Here is a 25,517-nt window from a genome sequence, read left to right on the forward strand (position 1 = left end):
TAAAATGGGGCAGGGACAGTCTAAGGATAGAGGACATTATTTGAAAGTGCTAAAGCAGACAGTTAAAGAAAGAAGCTTGTTAATAAAACCAAAACAATTGGAAGAATTTAGTGAATGTGTACAAAAATGCTGTCCTTGGTATCTAGAAGGAGTATTAAGTATTGAAAAAACATGAAAATGTGGAGAAACAGATGAGTGAACATGTTAAGCAGGAAGGTCAGGAGTCATTTCCTATAGGAGTCTTATCATTGGGGGATAATTTAAAAATCTGCTTGACTCCACCTAGAGATGTTCCTTTGGCTCAGAGTATATTAAAAGTTAATGTACATGTTCAAGCTATTCAGCAGGAAGTTAAAGAGTAAAAAAGAGTGGTGGCTTTTCAAAATTATATCCCATTTTTTTCCCCAAAAACTCATGATTGGCACCAAAAAAGGAGATTCTCCTGAGAATCATGTTGTTTTTGGAGGAGAAGGGATGTTATTATTTTCTCATATTTTCTAAAGTCTCTTTTCTGGTCTGATATTGTTTAAGCAAATTACTGCTCTTAATTACCATGAATACATATATATATATATAATTATATAATTTTGGAGGTGAGCAAGGAATGATAAACAGTAAAAGTAAATAATTAGTGCATACTACATTGATATCTCAAAATTTGAGGATTCTCCAATTCTCAGAACATTATTTTGTCAGTGTCAGTGAGGCTAGAAAGTTATTTTAAGTTAGAGCATTGAGAAGTTTGAATAACACTGATACAGATAAGAAAGATTTGCAAACTTTTATATTTTGAAAAAGAAAATAATTTAAATTAATTTTGAAAATGAGTTTTGAATTTATTAGATTATTAAGAGAACTTTAAAGAAAATCTTGTAAACATAAAAAGGGATTTTAGAAACAATTGGTATCAATAAATTTTTATTTATTACAGAATTTTAGGGACTAAAGGTAATATACATTAAATTGAATTTTGGTATGTATAATTAGTAAATTTTGCATAAGAACAGATTCAGACAATTTTTTGAAATTGTAATATTTTGTTACTGTAACAAACAATGGATGAATTGAAGTATCATCCATCACCTTTGTAAAGATTTGTTATAAGAAAACTTGAGAATAACCTGACAACAAGTTTATATTTCTCAAAGTCTTTTGGCTCAGAGATTGTGAAAAGCTGTGCTCCTCCACTTAGTATTTCTTCAAGGGAATATTTATATGTATGATCAAAATAACTTATGTAATATCTGTTATTTAAGAAAATAAATTATATATGTATCCTGTAATACTGGCATTGGTAAAAGTTTTACATTGGATTTGTTTGAAATTATTATATGTATAAAACTAAATTCATAGAGAATCTTATTTTCTTTTTGAAAATAGGGGAGTATTTGAACAAGAGGAAAACAAGCTTATAAAACAGAGATGTGAAAGAAATTTATGTGTAACATATTTAGTTATAAGATTACTTTAAGAGAATGAGATGTCAACATGAAAACACTATGTTTCATGTAGGTTAAGAATTTAATGCTTAATTTTAAAGAAGAAAAAATGGTAACCTTAGATGAAGGTTGTATAAGAAATTGGGAATTTATAGCTTAACTGCTGAATAAAAGTGAGAGCTTTTGAAAAATGATTGGGAGATTGAAAATTATGTAAGCCATAGTTAGGCAATTTACTGATGAACAAGATGTTGAAAAGTTTTATCATATAGTTTTATCAATACAAGTTATTTTACTGTAATGATGTCAAAGTCTGGAGTTAATGACTGATTGCTCTATAGAGGTAGCGAGGGAAAATATTTGAAGTTATAACACTCCAGGTTTCCTGAAATTTTTAACAATGTGATGGACCTTATTCTAGACCTGTAGGTCCAAGCATAAATTGCATAATAATAAAAAATTACAAACTCATTTTTAATCAAAATAAAAGAATGAGTTATATGCCCAATTAATGATATTAATAAAACAGCTACATACCCTGAACATTGACATGTGGTCAGTTACATAGAAACAACTTTTATCAAACATAGCACTGATGATGAACTTTATCAACTCTTTTAAAGAGTTACATGAAGTTATAAGAGATAGATATAATCCTTTTTGAATATATACATTCCCACACTGAATTGCCTGGACCTATATATGAAGGCAATCATAGGGCTGATCAATTAACCACTTCTTATCAGTTTTGTAGAAGAGCAAGTAGGCAGTCTCATAAAAAAATTAAACAGAATGCTTCTTTACTAAGAAAAGAATTTAAGATCAACAGAGAATAAGCAAGGAATATAAAATCCTGTCAACTATGCATTCCATATTTACTTACCCCTCCAAATTCTAATCCTAATGAATTGTGGCAGATGGATGTGACTCATTATGCATCTTTTGGAAAAATGAAATTCATTCATGTTACTGTAGACAGATTTTGTTCATGTGCAATGGCAACAGCACAAAGTTCTTAAGCCAAACAAGGTGTGATTGATCATTTATGCCATTATTTTGCTATTGTAGGGATACCAAAATCCATAAAAACAGATAATGGCCCTGGATATACTTCTATAGAATTTAAACAGTTCTGCCTATATCACAATATAAAACATATAACATATTCCCTATAACCCCGCAGTCAAGCTTTAGTAGAAAGAAAAAATAAAGATCTTAAGAGATTTCTGGAAATGCAAAAGAATGGGGAATATATAGGGACAAAGGCAAAACAAGGAAGGAGAGTAAATCTTGACTTGTATACCATGAATATTTTAACATTGAATGATAAACAATTAACACCTGCAGAAAGAATTTTTTTAAGGATATGCAACATGAGGAGAAGGGCATGTTCACATGGAAGGATCCTAAGTCATCAACAATGAAAATGACTGGATCTATTATTAACCTTGGGTTGAGGGTATGCTTCTGCTTTGTCCACAGATGGAGAAACAGTCTGGGTACCAGAAAGAAGCATCAGACTGTGCACATCAGATGAATCAAGTAATACAGAAAATGAATAATTTACACTTAATAAATTGAAAAGGAAAAGATGAAAGGAGAACATGTCATGGACTTATGGGACAATTTATGATGCTTACATTACTCATAAACAATTTGGGGACTGTAAAAGTAATTGCATATTGGTCTTATGTTCAAAACCCTACATGGGTTACTACTCTACAATGGGGAGAGAGTATGGCTGAAATTGTATTAATTGGTGAAGCTGCAGATCATTTGGGATATTACAAAGTTCCTACTGGAGATATCAAAGAAGAGATGCTGAGAATAATAGCTAGGCATAATTTCTCTTGTTTAAATATTGTGACACCTATATGTTTTTGTAAAACAAGTATTGTTGAACCCTATGTAAAATTAAGTAAAATGAATCATTCAGCTCATCCAAATATTTTAACAGGGGAGCATTTAGAACTTTAGAAATATCAGGAATTCCATTTGTAGAAAGTATTGAAGGAAGAAAGACAATTCCTTCAGAATATCCTTGTTTAAATTTACATGCTTGGAATTTCAAAAATGAATGTTTTCCACCCTGGGATACCTGTTATATACCAAATAGAAGAATTTATGATCATTCTATTTTGCTACAGGTGTGGAATTCTCCTGATAGAGTTGTTCCATGGGGTATTCCAGGCTATATTAAACCAATTATATACCCAGAAATGGGGTTAGCTAATTCAGAGATATGGAAGGCTATAGATGAGATTAAGTTATATACAATGGAATAAGATGTTGGACAAAATATCTAATGCAGAAAAGAAATTGTCTATGACTGCATACACAGGACCAGATAATGCCTTCATGATATGATCTTTCAAAGATGTCAATATTATCAGAGAAAAAAGGGGGATATAATGTTAACTGTTACAATTGTACTATTTGAGCATGTATAAATAAGGAAGTGGAGGATGATGATGATGTTGTTGTTTTCATAAGATAACAAAAATTTTTTATACTACCCACCAAGGTAGAAGACTGGTATATATCTCCTGCTGATGAGTTCTTAGGAAAAAAAAAACATTAAAAAGAATTAGGCAGAAGAGATGTGTTAGTTGTATTGTGTTTGTGATATTGTAGATTTTATAGATTATAGATTTTTTGCTATTTATGTTATAATGCTTCACTTACTCCATGGGATAATATAAAGGTTATTTGAATGGAATAATATATAATGATTCTATAACTATGGATATGAATCAATTGCATAAAATTGTTAGTTATATTACATTGGCACCTAGAATGGAAATGGATAAAGTATTGATAATTTATTTAACTTTGTTAATAGGTTTTGTTCTTTTCATTTTATGAACATATTAGTGAGCATGCTTCCTGGTGTCTTTGCATTATTGTTGATATTGTGTATTATACGCATTTGTATTAAATGCCTTTTGTTACTGGGACAAAATATAGATGTCCTAACATAGATGTCCTAACACACCACCTAAAGCTTCAGCATGGCTAAGAAGGGGTAATCTGTAGAGGGCTACCCCCAGGGAGTGATATTCACATACACTTTGTGACGTTTTTCATCAAAAATATGTGTGTGAATTATTGCTTATTATACGGATCCGTTGGCTCACCAGGGAACCCTGACCAAGGATAATCTGTGGCTCTGCAGGTGGTTGTAAAAGATTTCTTTGATAGAGAAGTATGAAGATTTCTAAGAACAAATATTGCAAATTTACCCAGGAAATTGTATAACTGGGTCTCCTTTAACCGGTCATTCCTGAGATGTTTTTGCTATTAAAAGTCTGAGTTTCCAAAACTAAATTTGGTAGATTTTCACTTCCCATCTTTTTGTGTTTGTATATGTTTGGCTACCCAACCCGACTCTCGGAAATTCATATCCAGACCCACACCAGAGCAATTGCGGGCGATAATGTTCAACTATGATTGGGTTCATTTCAGCAGTACAATAATAGACAATTCCAAATTTGGTGATGGAAACTACTAGCCACAGTTCCTTCTCTTGGTGTGCATGAGTGTTAGTTCAGGTACATTCTTGAAAAGATACTCCTGGGCACAGTTAGATGGCACAGTGGATAGAGAACTGATCCTGGAGTCAGGAGAACTTGAGTTCAAATCCAGTATCAGGCACTTAATAGCTTTCTACCTGCATGACCTTGCACAAGTCACTTAATGCCACTTCCTTGAAAAAAGATACTCTGCACATATCATTTTAAGTATATCTGTAGGAAAAATCATAGGAATCTACTATGCATTTCCTCCATACTAACCCCACTATAATTTGGCAAGATTTCAAAAAGGATCATTTATTCAAAATTTGTTCTACCATGAATATTTCCATTATAAATCTTTGTTGTCATCACCTTCTAAGTCATTTTGAATAAAAACAAACAAAAATTTTAATTATAATTATGAAATACAACAGTGCTTCCATTCTTTGCATAATTTAAGTACCAGTTCATTTATATGTTAACACATATTACAAAGACCTATATCATATATCATATATCATTAAGTATAGATCATGTCTTATAGTACAATTAAATATATACTTTTTCATCATATATTTATCCATGGACAAGATAAAAAGCTCCATGTGTGTGGGAGGAGGGTATAGGGGCTGAATATTAAAGGTAAAATATACTAAATACATTCACAGACAAAATTATCAGTTGATATTACTTATTTTTCTTCATTCCTATAAGGAAAAATTAAAAGGGAGATATTATTGAGGGAGATTGAGAAGATGAGTACGGCAGAAAAGTAGAAGACATGGAGGCAGGAGAACCTGAGTTCAAATCCAACATCAGACACTTAATAATTACCTAGCTGTGTGGCCTTTGGGCAAGTCACATAAACCTATTGCCTAACAAAAACATTTAAAAAAGGCAAGAGTAAGGAGATGGGGAGGGGAGGGGATTGAATGGGGGTAAATCTCATTGCATTAAGAGGCATAAAAGACCTAATGGAATAGAGGAGAAGAAGGGAGGAGATGAGGAAAACCTGAATCTTCCTCTCATTTGAATTGGCTTAAAAACAACTTACACATACATTCACTTAACTTTAAATAAAATCTTACCTTTCAAGTATTGAAAGGGGAAAAGAAGAGGGGGATGGAGACAGGGAGGGGGAGAAAAAAGGGAACTAACAGAAGGAAGGGTAGAGAAAAGGGAAAAAGGAAAGAGGAAAGAAATGGTTGGGGGTGGATATAGGAAGACAAACACACTGAAGGTGGTGGTATTTGGAAAAATATGCTAGGGAACATGGATAAATGGGGGAAAAGGAAGGAAAATATGAATGGAAGATAACATGGAGGAGGACAATAAAGAATTAATTATTATAACTTTGAATGTGAATGTGATGATTTCTCCCTTAAAACATAAGTGAATAACAGACTGAATTAAAAAAACAGAAATCTACAATATGCTGATTACAAGAAACTCATTTGAAGCAGAGAGATACATATGGAGAAAAGGCTAAAGGTTAGAGCAAAATATATTTTGCTTCAGCCAAAGTGAAAAAAAGCAGGGGTAGCAATCATTATCTCAGACAAAGCAACTGCAAAATTAGATAGCATTAAAAAAAGATAAGGACAATATAACCTCCTAAATGGTACCAGAGACCATATAGTGATTTCAATACTAAATATGCATGCACCCAATGGGATAGCATCCAAATTTTTAGAGGAGAAGCTGAAAGAACTACAGGAAGACATAGACAGCAAAACTCTACTATTGGGAGAACTCAACCTCCCACTCTCAGATTTAGATAAATAGAAACATAAAATAAGCAAAAAGGAAGTTAAGGAAGTAAATAAAATGTTAGAAAAACTAGATATGTTAGATCTCAATGGGGATAGAAAAGAATATACCTTTATTCTGCAATACATGCCACTTACACAAAAATTGACCATGTACTAGAGCAGAAAAACCTCATAATCAATGGGTGGAAGGCAGAAATATTGAATACAATTTTCTCAGATCATAATGAAATGAAAATCATATGCAATATTGGGCCAAGGAGATATAGACCCAGAACTAATTTGAAACTGAATAACCTCATTTTAAAGAATGAGTGGAGGAAACAACAAATAATAGAAAGAATTTAATATTTTATCCCAGATAATGACAATAATGAACCAACATATGAACACCTATAGGATTCACTCAAATCAGCTGTCAGGGTATATATTTCATCTATAAATGCTTGCATAAATAAATTAGAGAAAGAGGAAAACAATGAATTAAATATGCAACTAATAAATTAGAGAAAGAACAAATTAAAAACCCCAATCAATTCCCAATTTAAAAATTCTAAAAAAGTAAAGGAGAAATTAATACAATTGAAAACAAAAAAGTATTGAATTAATAAATAATATGAAGAGTCATTTTTATGAAAAAAAATAAAATGGACAAACCTCTGCTCAATTGGATTATAAAAAAGCATGAAGAAAACCTAATTGCTAGTAGAATAAATGGAAAAGGTGAACTCATCACCAATGAGGAAGAAATTAAAGTAATAATTAAGAATGATTTGGCCCAACTCTATGCCAATAAATTTGACAATCTAAGTGAAATAGACAAATATTTACAAAAATATAAACTGCCCAGATTAAATGAATTGGGAGATTAAATAGTGAAACAAGCCTATCTCAGAAAAAGAAATTCAACAAGCCATTACTGAATTCCCTAAGAAAAAATCTCCAGGGCCTGATGGATTCAAAAGTAAATTCTACCAAACATTTAAGGAACAATCAGTTCCAATTCTTTATAAACTACTTGGAAAACCAGGGATAGATGAAACTCTGCCTAACTCTTTCTATGACACCAATATGATTTTGATAACTAAACCAGAAAGAGATAAAGCAGAGAAAGAAAATTATAGACCTATCTCCCTGATAAATATAGATTTCAAAATCTTAAATAAAATCTTACCCAAACAACTACAACAAGTTATCACTAGGATAATACATTATGACTAAGTAGGATTTATCCCAGGAATGCAGGATTGGCTCAATATTAGGAAAATTGTTAGAATAATTAATTGTATCAGCAACAAACCAATCAGAAATTATAGGATTATTTCAAGAGATGCTGTAAAAGCTTTTGACAAACTACAGCACCCATTCCTACTAAAACACTGGAGAGTGTAGGAATGAATGGACTGTTCCTCAGAATAATAAGCAGTTTCTATCTGAAACCATCAATAAGAATTATATTTAACAGGGAGAGGCTAGAGGCAATACCATTAAGATCAGGGGTGAAACAAGGATGCCCATTATCACCACCACTATTCAATATCTTATTAAAAATATTATCTTCAGCAATAACAGAAGAAAAAGAAATTGAAGTAATTAGAATTGGGAAGGAAGAGACAAAACCCTCACTCTGTGCAGATGACATGGTGCTATATCTAAAGAATTCCAATAAATCATTCAAAAAACTACTGGAAACAATTAGCAACTTTAGCAAAGCTGCAGGATATAAAATAAACCCTAACAAATCCTCAACTTTTCTATGCATATATATGACTAGCAAGATACAGCAGGAAGAGCTAGTAAGAGAAATCCCATTCAAAGTAACCTCAGACAATATAAAATACCTGGGAGTCTATTTGCCAAGGCAGACTCAGAATCTTTTTGAAAACAATTTTAAAACACTTCTCACACAAATTAAATCAGATTTAAATAACTGGGAAAATATCAACTGCTCATGGATAGAAAGAGCTAATATAATAAAAATGATAATTCTACCAAAACTAAAATACCTCTTTAGTGTCCTACCAATCAAAATTCCAAAAAAAAAATACTTTAATGAGTTAGAAAAAGTTATAAGTAAATACATATAGTGAAATTGAAAGTCAAGAACTTCCAGGGAATTAATGGAAAAAAGTGCAAATTAAGGTGGCCTAACCCTACTGGATCTAAAATTATATTATATACATCAGTCACCAAAATTGTTTGATATTGGCTAAGAAATAGAGTGGCAGACTAGTAGAATAGACTAGGTGCAATAGTGGGAAACGATTATAATAATCTACTCTTTTATAAATCAAGAGTCCAGCTATTGGGATAAAAATTCTTTCCTCAATAAAAACTGCGGGGAAAACTGAATTTGGTATGGAAGAAACTTAGATTAGAACAATACCTCACACCCTATGTCAAGATAAGATCCAAATCGATACAGGATTTAGAGATAAACAAACTATATTATAAGTAAACTAGAAGATCAAGTTGTAGCTTACCTGTCAAATCTATAGAAAGCGAAGGAGTTTATGACTAAGGAAGAGATGGAGAAAATCACTAAAAACAAACTAGATGATTTTGATTACATTAAATTAAAAAGCTTTTGCACAGACAAACCGCACTGTAACCAAGATCAAAATAAATGTTGTAAACTTGGAAACAATCTTTAAAACTAGTATTTCTGACAAAGGGCTCATTTCTAAAATACACAGAGAATTGAGTCAAATTAAAAAAAATACATTCCCCAATTGACAAATGGTCAAAGTATATGCAAAGGCAATTTACAGATGAGGAGATCAATGTGATCCATAATTATATGAAAAAGTTCTCTAAATCATTTCTAATTAGTGAAATACAAATTAAGGCATCTCTGAGGTACCACCTCACACCTCTCAGGCTGGCCAATATAACCAGAAAGGACAATGATCATTGTTGGAAAGGTTTGGGAAATCTGAGACACTAATATATTGTTGTTGGACCTGTGAACTCATCCAAACTTTCTGGAGAGTACTCTGGAACTATGCCCAAATTGCAACAAAAATGTGCATACCCTTTGATCCAGCAATACCACTACTGGGTCTATACCCTGAAAACCTGATGAAAAATGTTAACAACATCACTTGTACAAAAATATTCATAGCAGTCCTGTTTGTGGTGGCAAAGAATTGGAAATCAAGTAAATGTCCTTCAATCAAGGAATGGCTTAGCAAATAGTGGTATATGTATGTCATAGAACATTTTTGTTCTATTATGAAATCAGGAGGGAAGGGAATTCAGGGAAGCCTGGAGGGATTTGCATGAAATGATTATTGCATTGATGGTAAATTATTTAATTTGAAAAGACACCAGACCAAAATATTAATGGAAGGAGAGTCGATACCTGACTTTTTGTTTTTAGTACTCAATGTATTCAATGAAACCTTTGAGGTGAGATAAAACAAAATATGTCAGTTCTCTTATGCTTGATAATTTTGTCCTAACAATTAACACACATACACACACACACACACACACACAAACATGAATATTGCCACACATAGATACACACAGACACAAAAAAGAGGCAGGACCTATCTATACCTAGGACCACAGTATCCAGGGAAACATTATTTACAGAAATTAGAAATTTGGAATGATGTGAATAAATTTGCACATCATTTGCTTACTTTGGCAGTATACTTTTGACAAATGAGCAGCACAGTGTTTGGGAGCCTCTGAAGGAAAGAAGAGAACAGATATTAGACTGTCCACCAAACCGATCTGCAGAGAAATCAATTCCTATGAAGGTAAAAAAATATCCAAGTAGAAAAAGAATGTAACTTCCTGAAAAATAAAACTGACCAATTGGAAAAGAAATACAGATCAGCTAAAATTCAAACCAACCTATTGGGAAAGGAATGCAACTAAACAAAAAGTACATTTTACCAAATGGAATTGGAAATATAAAAAATTGATGAAGATAAAAGCCTAAAATTTAGAAATGGACAAAAAGAAACAAATGAATCAATCAAACAATGGCAAGACATCGAACAAAAATCAAAGGCTAGAAAAATTGAAGAAAATGTAAACTAAATTTTAGGAAAAACATACCAACTGATCAAAAAGAGATAATTTATGAATTATTGGCCTACTAGAAAACTTAGATTAAAAAAAGCCTGGAAAATATCTTTAAGGAAATTATCATGGAACACAACCAAAATAAACCAAGTCAAGAAACCAAACTAATTCTTGAAAAAATAAACAGAACACCTCCAGAAAGAGACAGCAAAAAAAGGACCTAGGACATATACACAACTAAATATTTACTACCCTGCTAAATTAAGCTTGTTCTGTCAGAGATAAAGGTCAATGTTCAGTAAAATAAATTACTTCTAAAATTTTCATATGAAAAGACCAGAAATGAACAGAGAATTTGATCTTCAATTAGAAGACATAAGAGATGCATAAAAGGTAAATAAAGGGGGGAAGGTATAAGCAAAACAGAAATGTTAATTAAGAATATTAAATTGTATACAAGCCCACAATTGAAGATGTATGGCATCCAAATTCTTAGAGGAGAACCTAAATGAATTACAAGGACACATCTACAGAAAAACCATAATAGTAGGGGATCTCAAGCTCCATTTTTTATAACTAGATAAAACTAAACACAAAATAAAACAGAAGAAAAATAAAAAGGTGAATAAACTCCAAAAATAATAGAAATGATAGATCTCTAGAGAAAACCAAATGGGAATAGATAAGAATATATGGCAGTTCATGATGCAACAAAAATTCCATATAATAAAGACTCCTTGAAAAATAAAACAAAAATTAATTTGAAACTATATAATAATTAAAATTGAGTGTATTGAATAAGAAATCATAAAAAGAATCAATTATTTCATTCAAGAAAATGAGAGCAATTTATGAAATTTTGCACTTTGTAGTGGAAATTTTTTATTTCTAAATGATACATTGAGTAAAATAGGGAAAGAAGAGGCCAAGGAACTGGGCTTGCAGATAAAAAAGCTAGAAAAATAAACAAATTAAATATCACATTAGCAATTCTAAAAATCAAATGAGAGATTAAAAAATTGAAAGCAAAAAAATTGATCTAATTGATAATTTATGGAAAAAAACAATAGAATAGGTGAACATTCATTTAATCTGATTAAAAAAGAAAGAAGAATATGAAATTACCAGTATCAATAATAAAAAGGCTGAACTCTCACAAGGAGGAAATTGAAGAGATAATTTGGAGTTATTTTGCCCAGCTGTATGACCATAAATTTAAGGACCCGAGTGAAATAGATGAATATTAACAAAATTAAAATAACTATTCTGATTATTAGAAAACAAAAGAGTTAGTCAATTTCAGAAAAAAAGAACTTGAAGAAGCCATCGATAAACTCCCTAAGAGATAGTTTCCAAGTCTATCAATCATTTAAAAAAAATAATTCCTATTCTACATAAATTATTGGAAAAATAAGGAGTTCTGCCAAAATCCTTTTGTGATAACAGTATGGTGCTGATACGTAAACCAGGTAGAGTCAAAACAGACAAAGAAAATTATATGCCAATCTCTTTTATATACCAATCTTAAATACAACTTTTGTGAAGAGATTACAGCAAATTCTTTCTAGGAAAATACACCATGATCAGGTAGGATTTATAGCTGGTAAGGCAGAATGTTCAATATAATTGTGCACATCCTTTACAAAACCAACAGAAATCATATGTTTATCTTTATAGATGCTGAAAAAGTCTTTGACAAAACACAGCATTCCTTTTAAAAATACTATAGAAATGAATGTTTTCCTTCAAATAAAATGCAATATTTCTTTATCAACAAATATTATGTGAAATGGAGATAAACTAGGCTCATTTATAATATCAGGGATGAAACAAGGATTTCCCTTATCACTTATACTATTCAATATAGTATCAGAAAATGTTAACTTTAGCAATGAGAAGAAAAAGAAATTGAAGGAATTAGAATTGGCATTGAGGAAGAACAGCTTTTCATTCTTTGGAGATGAAACAGTATACTTAAAGGAAATGAGAAAATCATCTAAAAAGCTACTTGAAACAATCAACAAATTATGAAAAAATTAGCAGGATATATTATAAGCCCACGTAAATTATCAGCACTTCTATATATGAAAAACAAAGTTCAGAGGAAGAGATAGAAAGAGAAAATCCATTTAAAGTAATTACAGACAACATTAAATACTTGGGAATCTACCTATGAAGACAAATCCATTAACTGTATTTATACAATTACAAAACACTTCACACAAATAAAGTCAGATGCAAACAATTGGGAAAATGACAATTGCTCATGATTAATTTGAGTTAATATAATAAAAATGACAATTCTACCCAAATTAAATTCCATATTTAGTGTCATACCAATTAAATTGTGAAAGAACTATTTTACTGAAGTAGAAAATATAAAAACAAAATTTATCTGGAGAAACAAAAGGTCAAGATTAGCAAGGAAACTAATGAAAAAAATCTAAGGTATTATGGCCTAGTTTTACTAGGTATAAAAAATATGCTACAAGTGGTAGCCATTAAAACTGCTTAATATTTGTTAAGCAATAGAGTAATGACGTGTACAAAAGAAATAGTAACAAATGACTATAGTAATCTATTGTTTGAAAAACCCAAAGACATTAGCTTTTGTAATAAGAGCTCACTATTAAACAAAAATTGTTGGGAAAACTGAAAAACAATATCTCAAATACTAGGCATAGAGCCAGATCTCACAGCCTATACAAAAATAAGGTCAAAATGGGTACAGTATTTCTACATACAAGGCATTACCAAGGACAAATTAACACAATAAATGCTATATTTGTCAGTTTCCGGGAAAGCAGAAAAGTTTATGAATAAACAAGAAGCAGAGTACATTATACATTGTAAAATGAATAATTATGACTATATTAAATAAAAAATGTGCTAATAAAACCAATGCTACCAACATTAGAAGGAAAACAGAAAACTGGGAAATGATTTTTTCACAAATAAGGATTATGAAATGTGATGGCTAGGGACAGAAGATGGGGGCAGAGTCAAGATGGAATGAGTTAAGGTAGCATTTCCCAGGAACTCCTTCCCCCCAAAATACCAAAAGTCAACAAGTAATGACTCTAGACAAAATTTAGGGGGGCAGAACCCACAGAAACCTGAGTGATGCATTTTCCCAGTCAAAGATAACTTAGAAATTCTTCAGGAAAGGTGTGTTTCAACAGAACCCCGAACTGAAAAAAAGCCCTGGTCACAGCACAGCCATGGAACAGCTTGAAGGAATGGGGAGAGAATTCTTCTACACTAGAATGAGTGTGGAGTGAGGGATCACTGGCTGCAGAACCTGCAGAGAGAATCTGAGAAAAATACTGAAGAAAAAAATATAATAAAAATCAGTTTAGGTGTAATGGAAAAAGCAAAACAAAAGGCAAATGAGGAGAAGAATGCCTTAAAAAGCAGAATTGGCCAGATGGAAAAGAAGATAAAAAAACTCTCTTTGAAGAAAATAACTCTTTCAAATGCAGAATGTAACTGAAGGAAGCTGATGATTTTGCAAGTAGTCAGGAAGAAATAAAACTGTTCTGAAAAAGCCAAAAATTAGAATAAAATGTGAAAAATCTCATTGGAAAAAACAACTGACCTTGAAAACAGATCCAGAAGAAATAATTTTAAAATTATTGGGCTATCTGAAAGCCACAATCAGGAAAAGAGCCTAGACTTCATTTTTCAAGAAATGATACAGTAAAATTGCCCTGATTTCCTAAAAGTAGAGGGTAAAATAGAAATTGAGGAAATTCACTGATCACCTCCTGAAAGAGATCCCCAAAGAAAAACTTCCAAGAATATTATAGCCAAATTCCCGAGTTCCCAATTCAAAGAGAAAATTCGAAAAGCTGCCAGAAACAAACAAATCAACTACTGAAGCTCCAGTCAGGTTTACACAGGATCTGGTAGCATCTACATTACGGGCTCACAGGGATTGGAATATGATATTCCAGAAGGCAAAAGATCTTGGTTTGCAACTGAGTATCAACTACCAAGAAAAACTGAACATCCTCTTTCTGGGGCAAAGATGGACTTTCAATGAAACAGGGACTTTCAGTCTTTCCTATTGAAACAACCAGACCTGAAAAGAAAGTTTGATCTCCAAGTACCGGACTCTGGTGAACCATAGAGGGGGTAGATGAGAAGGACTAACTATGAGTAATTTAATGATATTGAACTGTTTGTATTCTTGAATGGGAAGAAGATATTGACAACTCACATGAACTTTCTCATTTATAAGAGCTGTTAGAAGGAGCATATATATAGACAGGGCACAGGAAGGAGTGGAATATAATGGTATAATATAGTAAAAAGTTGGAGTCAATGGATGATAAAGGATGGTACTGGAAGGAAGAGGAAAGGAGAGGGAAAAGGGGCTAAGATATTTCACATATGAGTCAAGAAAAAGCTTTTTCAATGAAGTAGAACAGAGGAAGGAATGAGCCTTCATTCTCATCAGAAATGGCTCAGAGGGGAAGTAACATAGAAACTTAATAAGGTATAGAAATCTAACTTACCCTAGAGAAAAATTTGAAGAAAGTGATAGGGTAAGGGGGAATGGGGGAAGGAAGGGAAAAATAGGTGATAGAAGAGAGGGAACTTTGAAATGCAACACACTTTTGGACAGGAATGGATGAAAGGAGAGATAGAGAGAATAGAATAAATGAGAGTGGGATAAGAATAGAGTGGAGGGAAATACAGCTAGTAATAGTAACTGTGGGAAAAATATTGAAACAAGTTCTCTGGTGAACTTATGATGAAAAAAAAGACAACTCACCCCAGAGACATAGCCATTGGAATCTGTACATAGACTGAAGTATATGTTTTCCTTCTCACTATTCTAGAGATTTCTCATCATCTGGGGGGGAGGGGGATTTATGTTTACTTTTATAACAGAATTATTGTAATAATATAAAATAAATAAACCAAAAATAAATGAATAGATTCAAATAAAAATTTAAAAAAGAATAAGATATTAACAATTTTGACACTTAATTCATAATTGATCCATTTAGACATTTTCAGTCATCTTGTATTTTATTTTACTCCATTTGCTCTCTTTTTCAGTAAGCATGGCATTTCATCTACAAACTCCTTACTGTGCTCAAGGTATCTTCTATTAGGTTGCATCCACACATCTTGTTTATCTTTTTTCAAAAGTTATAAGAAATTACTCTTACTCTAAAAGGTCTCCCCATGCTCTTTGTTTTCTCTCTTTTGTATGAGTTATATATTTACTTGACTTTATTCATTCAATAGTCAACAGGTTTTTATAGGAGATAGAAGGCAATTTTTGATTTTCTTTGTATCCTCTGCTATTACCACTGTCTCTGACATAATGTATTATAAATGCTTTTTGATGTGACTTATCTAATCCAAGTTATAATCACTTAAAGCCCCTAGACTATACATAAGAATTCCTGACAAATACTGACTAGAAAACTATATTTTAATATTATTTTAATATTAATACTTAATATTATTTTAATATTATATGTTTCAATTATTTGGATAAATATTTACCAATTGCATTTTAATATGATTTTGGTCAAAACTGAGAATTTTGTGGACAGCATGTGGGTCACATGCTTGACAACTCTGATCTAAACATTTGTTAATAAATATATTATACATAAATATATAAATATAAATATATATTATAGCAAATAAACATTTTATAATGAGAAACAGAATCTCAGTAGATTCTATACTTAGCAATAAAACAGGAGAGATAAAGAGAAAATCAGATAGATGCTATAGTGTTCTAATGATTTCTCCAAAATCAGCAAAGTTATTTTCACAATAAAGGACAGCAACCCGTTTTTCTTTTTTTGTGTCCCCCCGCATATAAGTTATGTTTGCTTTATGCTGAAGTCTATTCAATGTACTGAAATTATGTTTCTTAAAATGTATATACTTTATTTAAAAATGTTTCATTGTTAAAAAGTTTACCAACTGGACCCTTACTAAGCTCTAGTCTTTTTGTTGCTGATTGATCGGGGTGCTAACAGCGTTTGACCTATCTCAGCTTTCATTCCATCTTCCTCATTATGTTTAATCTTTTCTAGTTATTGATTTAAAGTGAGAAACATATCTCCTTCCTTTTATTTGAAATCTTAAGAGGTCATTATATGTTACTACAATTTCAATGTTCTTGTATTTCAAGGAATAAGGAGATCCCAGAAGAGAGAAGAGATGATGGAAGTGTTAGTTCATAGAGATTTATTGTTAATTTCTCTGTATAGACAGAGTTTGAGCTGCCCACAAAAAAACATAATAGCAACATCAAATATCACAGATCATCAAAATAGTGTTAAAAATAATGAAATATTTATAATATGGCAAGAATTACCAAAACATTACATGATGGAGAATCTACAAAAATCTCAAGAAATCATCTAAAAAAATCATCTAAAAATCTACTGGAAACAATTAGCAATTTTAGCAAAGCTGCAGGACATAAAACAACCCCTCATAAATCCTCAGCTTTTCTATATATACAGCTAGCAAGATACAGCAGGAAGAGCTAGTAAGAAAAATCCCATTCAAAGGAACTTCAGACAATAAAATATACCTGGAAGTCTATTTGCCAAGGCAGACTCAGAAACTTTTTTAAAACAATTATAAAACACTTTTCACACAAAGTAAATCAGATTTAAATAACTGGGCAAACATCAACTGCTCATGGATAAGAAGAGCTAATATAATAATAAAAAAGACTGTTCTACCAAAACTAAACAACTTGTTTAGTGTCCTACCAATCAAAATTCCAAAAAAATTACTTTAATGAGTTAGAAAAATTTGTGAGTAAATATATATGGTGAAATGAAAAGTCAAGAACTTCCAGGGAATTAATTTAAAAAAGTGCAAAAGAAGGTGGCCTGGCCCTACTGGATCTAAAAATATATTATAAAACATCTGTCATCAAAACTATATGGTATTGGCTAAGAAATAGATTGGTGGACCAGTGGAGTAGACTAGAGTCAATAAGCTGGAAACGATTACAGTCATCTGTTGTTTGATAAACCCAATAGTCCAGACATTTGGAAAAAAAACATCTCTTCAATAAAAACTGCTGGAGAAATTGGAAGTTAGAAAAGAAGAAACTTAGATTAGATCAACACCTGACACCCTATATCAAGATAAGATCCAAATGGATACAGGATTTAGACATAAAAAACAATACTATATGCAAACTAGAAAATCAAGGAATAGTTTACCTGTCAGATCTATGGAAATGGAAGCAGTTTATGACTAAGGAAGAGGTGGAGAAAATCACTAAAAACAAACTAGATGATTTTGATTACATTAAATTAAAAAGCTTTTGCACACACACACACACACACACACACACACACACAAAACTATTGTAACCAAGATCTTAAGAAATGTAGTAAACTGGGAAACAATCTTTTCAACTAATGTTTCTGACAAAAGACTCATTTTGAGTCAATTTTTTTAAAAAAAATAGTAATTACCCAATTGCCAAATGGTCAAAGGATATGCAAAGGCAATTTACAGATGAGAAGAACAAACCAATCCATAGTCATATGAAAAATTGCTCTAAATAATTACTTATTAGAAAAATGCAAATTATAGCTTCTCTGAGGTACCACCTCACATTTATCAGACTGGCCAATATAACCAGAAAGGATAATGATCATTATTGGAAGGGTTGTGGGAAATCTGGGACACTATTACATTGTTGGTGGAGCTGTGAACTCATCCAACCTTTCTGGAGAGCAATTTGGAACTATGCGCAAAGGGCAACAAAAATGTGCATGCTCTTTGATCCATCAATACCACTACTGGGTCTATAGCCTGAAAATATGATGAAAAATGATAAAAAACATCACTTGTACAAAAATATTCATAGCATCCCTGTTTGTGGTGGCAAAGAATTGGAAAACAAGTAAATGTCCTTCAATTGGGTAAAGGCTTAGCAAACTATAGTATATGTATGTCATGGAACATTTCTGTTCTATTTGAAACCTGGAAGGATGAGAATTCAGGGAAGCCTGGAGGAGTTTGCATGAACTAATTCTTAGAGAGATGAGCAGAACCATAAAAACACTGTACACTCTAACAGCAACATGGGGGTGATGATCAGCCTTGATGGACTTGTTCTTTCCATGAGCACAACAATCAGGGACAATTTGGGACTGTCTGAAATGGAGAATACCATCTGTATACAGAGAAACAACTGTGGAATTTGAAGACAGACAGAGGACTATTACTTTTAATTTAGAAAAAAAAGAGTGATATCTTATTGTCTGATATTGCTATCTCTTATACTTTAAGTTTCTTCCTTAAGTATATGATTTCTCTCTCATCACATTCAATTTGGATCAATGTATACCATGGAAGCAATGTAAAGACTGGCAAACTGCCTTCTGTGGGGGTTGGGGGGAGGATAGTAAGATTAGGGGGGGGGAATGTAAAACTCTAAATAAATAAAGTCTTTTTTATTCCATATTTATTGTCATTTTTTGTGTAAAGTAACTTAGACTACATAAAACACTTTGGAATCCAACTCTCAAGGCAAATCTAGAAAGTATATAAATTCAATTACAAAATCCTCTTCACATAAATAAATTCAGATCTCAATAATAGGAAATAAGTCAATTTTCATGGTTATATCAAACTAATATAATAAAAATGACAATTCTATCAAAATTAAATTATTCAGTGTCATACCAATCAAACTGCCAAAATAATCATATTACAGAGTTAGAAAAAATGCTAACAAAATTCATTTGGAACATCTAAAGGTCAAGCATAAGATAACTGATGAAAAAAAATGCAAAGGAAGGTGGCTTAGCTGTACCAGATCTAAAACAGTATTATAAGCAACAGTCATCAAAAGTGTCTGCAACTGATTAAGAAAGAGAGAAATGGATCAATGAATAAGAGTAGGTACAAAAGAAACAGTTGTAAATGGCTCCAATCATCTACAGTTTGATAAATACAAACACACTATCTTCTGGGCTAAGCACTCACTGTCTGATAAAAAAATCAAGAAAAATTAATAAGTAGACATAGATCCACATATAATACCATATAACAAAATTGTGTTCAAAATGGGCACAGAATTTAGAAATATAGGATAGTACCAAAGAACAATGAAGAGAACAAGAAATATTCTCTGAGTCAAATCAAAGGAAAGGGGAGAAGTTTATGACCAAATAAGACTTTGAGAAGATTATAAATTTCAAAATGGATGGTTATTATTATATGATTAAATATAATTAATAATTTTAAAATGTTTTGCACAAATGAAATTTATACAGTCAAAATTAAAAGGACTGTATAAAACTGGAAAACATTTTGACACCTAGTGTTCCTGATACAGGACATATTTCTAAACATATAGAGAACTGACTCAAAATGATAAATTACAAGTCGTTCTCCAATTTGTAAATAGATAAAAGATAGGATTCCACAATTTTCTGATGAAGAAATTAAAGCTATTCACAGTCACATGAAAAATTCTCCAAATTATTGATCAGAGAAATGGCAATAAAAATAACTATGAGTCTGACCTCACACCTATCAAATTGGTTAAAATTACATAAGAAGAAATTAATCAGTTTGGGAGAGGAGGTGAGAAACCTGGAACACTCATGCACTACTTGAGGGGTAATTAAACAATTAGCCATTCTGAAGAATAATTTGGAACTATCCCCAAAGGACAATAAAACTGCTCATACCCTTGAATCCAGGAATAACACTACTTGGTCTATATCCCAAAGATATCATAAAAATCTGAGAAAATTCCACATGACCAAAACCATTTACAGCAACTCTTTTTTACTATAAAGGGATTAGAAATTGAAAGGATTTCCATCAACTGGAGAACTGCTAAACAAGTTATATTTTTTTATTCTTAGTCATTTTCCCCTTAGTTCTAAATTCTCTTGCACACAGGAGTAATATGGATTTATGTTAAACTTGATTTGACATGTACAACTTTTACCAGATTGCTTGTTGCCTTGAGGAGGGTATAAGAAAGCAGTGGTGGTACAAAAATCTTGAGCTTATAAATTAGAGATAGTTGTATCTTGAAAACTACCTTTCCATGAAATTGGAAAAATTTAATTAAGAAACGAAGAACATATTTTATTTGTTAGCCTAGGACATTCTCTGCTAAACTACAAACACATTTCTCCATGAAAGTATGACCCATCAGAACTTGTTTCCTTTGGTTGGATTTGAAGAGGTCATTGACTTATTAGTGTTCTTTTAAAATTTTTGAAAGGGATGAACAGTTTTGCACTGGCTTTGTTTACTTATTAGACCTCAGTTGTTGAACTTATGGTTATTATACTTCTGAAATATTATGAAATAAGTTTACTTGTTTTTCTGTCTGTTCATCTCTTATTTGAATGGTCAAACTTACAAGATTTCCACCAAAAAGTTATCAAAAGATTTTGTTTTACGTAGATGGATATAAAAAACACAAAACAAAAAAAAACTTTAATAAAAATATTTGTCATTAGAAAACTGGAAAATAGTTTGGCATAAACTAGGCATAGACCTACATCTCACATCCTATACCAAAATAAGGTCAAAATGGGTATAGGATTTAGGCATAAAGGGGGACAACATAGATAAATTAATGACCAAGAAAAACTCTATCTTCTATATTAATGGAAAGGGGATAAATTCATGCCTAAATAAGAATTAGAGTATATTATAAGCTTCAAAATGAAATCAATGATGCAAAAATTAGAAGGAAAACAAAAAGTAGGGAAACAATCTTCACAACTAGGAATTCTGATAAAGGTCTCATTTCTAAACTATATAGAGAACTGCATCAAATTTTTAAGGTTGCATGTTATTCCCCAATTAATAAATGGTCAAAGGATATGAATGGACAGTTTTCAAAATGAAGAAATTAAAACCTTATTTAATCATATGAAAAATGCTCCAAATCATTATTGATTAAACAAATGAAAAAACATCAGTAAGATATCACCACACATCTATCAGATTCATGAAGATGAGAAAACGGGGAAATTATCAATATTGCAGAGGTTAAGGGAGGATTGGGACACTGATGCAATCCTGATGGAGTTGTGAATGGATCCAACCATTATAGACAGCAATATGGAACTGTGCCCGAAGAGCAAAAAACAAAAGAGCAGTTCATACCCTTTGACTCAACAATTCCAATTCTAGGTCTATATATAAAAGAAATTAAAGAAATTAGGAGAAGCCCTACATGTTTCAAAATAGTTATAGCATCTCTTTCTGTAATGGCAAAGAATTGGAAACTGAGGAGATGCCTATCAATTGGGGAATGACTAAACAACTTATGGTACATGAATACTATGGAATATTATTATTCCATAGGAAATCATAAATGGTCTAATGCTAGAGAAGCATGGAATGACTTACAGGATCTGATGATGAACAAAGGGAGCAGACCCAAAAGAACAATGTACATGTTAGCAACTACATTTTGGGATGATCAGCTTTAATGAAAGCAGCTCCTTCAGCAGTTCAGAAAGCTGGAACAACTGTATTGAACTAGCTATGGACATTGTTATCCCCATCTAAAGGAAGAAAAACAAAACAAAACAAAACAAGACAAAAAGAAAAACCAACCCTTCAGAATCTGATTAACACTTTATTAAAAATTACCTCTTATTTATCTCTTCCCCTTAATCCTAAAGATTCAAACTGAAAATGACTAATGTGTAAACATGTTTATTAAAGATAGGTATGTGAATGAACTAACCTGAGATTATGGCACTGAGGGGAGGGGGTTGGGAAGGGAGGCTGGAAGGAAATTATGTAACTTGAAATATACATGTGCATATGGATGGAAATGAATAAATAAAACTTTGTCAATAATTTTCCCCTAATATTTATTTCTATTTTCTACAATAAATTCTTGATTAATAATTAACATTTTCAATTGTAAGTGGAATATTCCTTCTTATGAGTTAATATTCGTAAATTATTATCTTACTATGTAATTCTGCTGTATCTCATACATTATGTTTCTTCCTTAAGGATGTGATTGCTCTCTCATCACATTCAATTTAGATCAATGCATACAATAGAAACAATGTAAAGACTAACAAATTGCCTTCTGTGGTGGGTGGGGGAGGGAAGCAAGATTGGGGAAAAATTGTAAAATTCAAAATAAGATCTTTCAAAAAGAAAAAGAAAAATTAAAAATAAAAACATAAAAAAATCCTTCAAAACAGTTTATATTCCTAGTGAAGTCCTCTCAGGGTTAAAAATCATTACAAGAAAGACAGACTATTATTCTTAGACTATTCTTAGAAGAGAGGGAGAGATACCTTGCATTCCAAGTCAGGCATCCTCCTGATTCTGTTAGGAGATGAACCAGTGTATATTTCCAGAGAGACCTTGCATTTTTAGTTAGTCACCTATTTGATGATATCTTAACTGAGTGAATAGTAGACTGTTTCCCTGAGAAAAACCTTGCATTCCAGTGAAACTCAAAAGACTCCCCTTGTTTGTGTTCCAAGACAAGTTACATTACTTCAATAACATAGTTGTAATCCTGAAGGCTATTTTCACCATCTGGATTGTGAAGTAATATTTATGAAAATTTTTCTTTCTTTATGTAACTCTGAAGACTAACCAATGAGTCAACAGAGAGGGACTAGAGGAAGGAGGAGGGGATAGGCCACATAATCTTGCTTGACTGTCTATTGAGGCAACTCCTCAATCTTCACTACCTTTGTGAGACTTATAGTATGACTTTTTCTCGAGAAAAGCCTATATATTTTGCTCAGAGTAGTTTATAATTTTTATGTGGCTTTTTATCCCACACAATTGGAAACATACCGAATTTAGCTTGGGTTACTTCTTAGTTCCATTAAACACTTAATCCTGAAAGTATGGCAACTGCTACTCCAATGCCACCATGAATAAAACACATTTAGCTGAGTCTCATACTGAACCATAGATAGATGGTAATTTTAAGGTTCTAAGGAAGTTATCTATTGTTAAGCACTGTAGAAATTTATTTCACAAACTTTCCATTTCTATTATGAATAATCAAATCAAAATTTATTTGCTTTGCAAATTTGGAAGTTTTAACATTTTCTTAAAATCACAAGACCATAATGTGATATTGTTAGTTGTTGCATTATATATCACTGAGTATTATTATAAAAGAGGACTATTTGGTAAACCTGGAGTCAATTTAAATACCTTTGGTTCCTCTTCTTTTTCACTACGTCTCTGGATTTAGATGTATTCTGCATTATTTTGCTGAATGCATATATGAATTTTTGTTGAAATGAATTCTATGCCAATGGAGAAGTATTTTATGTGTCACTAGTAGTCTTATTGATTTTCTGGACACACAAAAGCTTTGTTTCTTGTCCACCCAGCATCAATAATTCATTCTCACTGAACATGTAATTAGGACAGTTAGGTGGCCCATTGAATAGAGAGCTGATTATGGAGTAAGGAAGACCTGAGTTCAGTTCCAAATTGGGGACTTAATAACTATGTGATCCGGGACAAGTCACTTAACCCTTATTACCTTTAATAAAAAGAAGAAAGAAAGCAAGAAGGAAAGAAAGAATGAGAGAAGTAAAGAGAAGAAAATCATTCCCAAAGTCTAAAGTATCTATCTACCCAGCATACCATGCTGCCTCACAGGTTTAAGAATTATTAAAAATTGAATTTTTGTTTCTGTCTCTCTTTTTATCACACTTCCAATCTTTGTTTCTGTCTCTCCCTCTGTCCCATTTATTCTCTCTCTCTCTCTCTCTCTCTCTCTCTCTCTCTCTCTCACTCTCTTGGTCTCTTTCTGTCTTTCTTATATTTAAAAGCTTGCCTCTTTTCTTATATTTTTATTGATACTATTAATATAAAAGCATGGAAAATAGTCATGATTTTTTTAAAATTAATTAATCATATGAACTGGAAGTCAACTGTTATATGCCTTTTAAGTTATTTTGCCATCTTGAGAGGTGGAGTAATTTTATGTCATATCTCAAAGCGTTTTCTGGTTAGTATAATTTCTAGATTTTTCCACATCATGTGAGGACTAATGATGTCTAAGAGAACAAACAAGATAGTCTTACTTTTATCAATAATGTGAATAGATTTCTATATAACTAATAATTCTGTTCTGTTCATGCCTTTTGCTGTCCTCCAAGTTTTTGATGTAATCTCTCTTTACTGATTCTCACCCCAAATTTTCTCCAGACATTTCCCTCCTCTACTTTTTTTTTGTTTCAGATGACATATTCACAATAATATACCACTCTCGATTGCAATGTTTTGCAAAAGACCTCGTGCACTGAATAAGTGATGCCTAGTGATGCTATCACTATTCAATTTGTGATGATATTTCTAGGAAATTGTACAGGAGCAAAAGAATGCTTCTTTTAATTTCTAACATGTTTTCAGTCGTTTCTAAATCTTTGTGACCACATTTGGAATTTTCTTGGCAAAGACAATGAGTCATATGGCATTTCATCCTAAGCTCATTTTACAAGTGTGTAAACTGACTCAAACAGGGGTAAGTGATTTTCCCAGGTTCACACTATCCCCTGTATCACTGACTGCCCCATTGGACATGTATATGTATATATATATATATATATATATATATATATATATATATATATACATAAACTTATATATGGATATAAATATAAAGATAAAAATAAAATTAAACAATTTATACCTTTCTACAAGTAAGTAAATTATTAGCCACCAACATCTGTTTTCTACATTAAACCTTCATT

This window comes from Macrotis lagotis, chromosome X (assembly GCF_037893015.1).
Source record: "Macrotis lagotis isolate mMagLag1 chromosome X, bilby.v1.9.chrom.fasta, whole genome shotgun sequence".
NCBI lineage: Eukaryota > Metazoa > Chordata > Mammalia > Peramelemorphia > Peramelidae > Macrotis > Macrotis lagotis.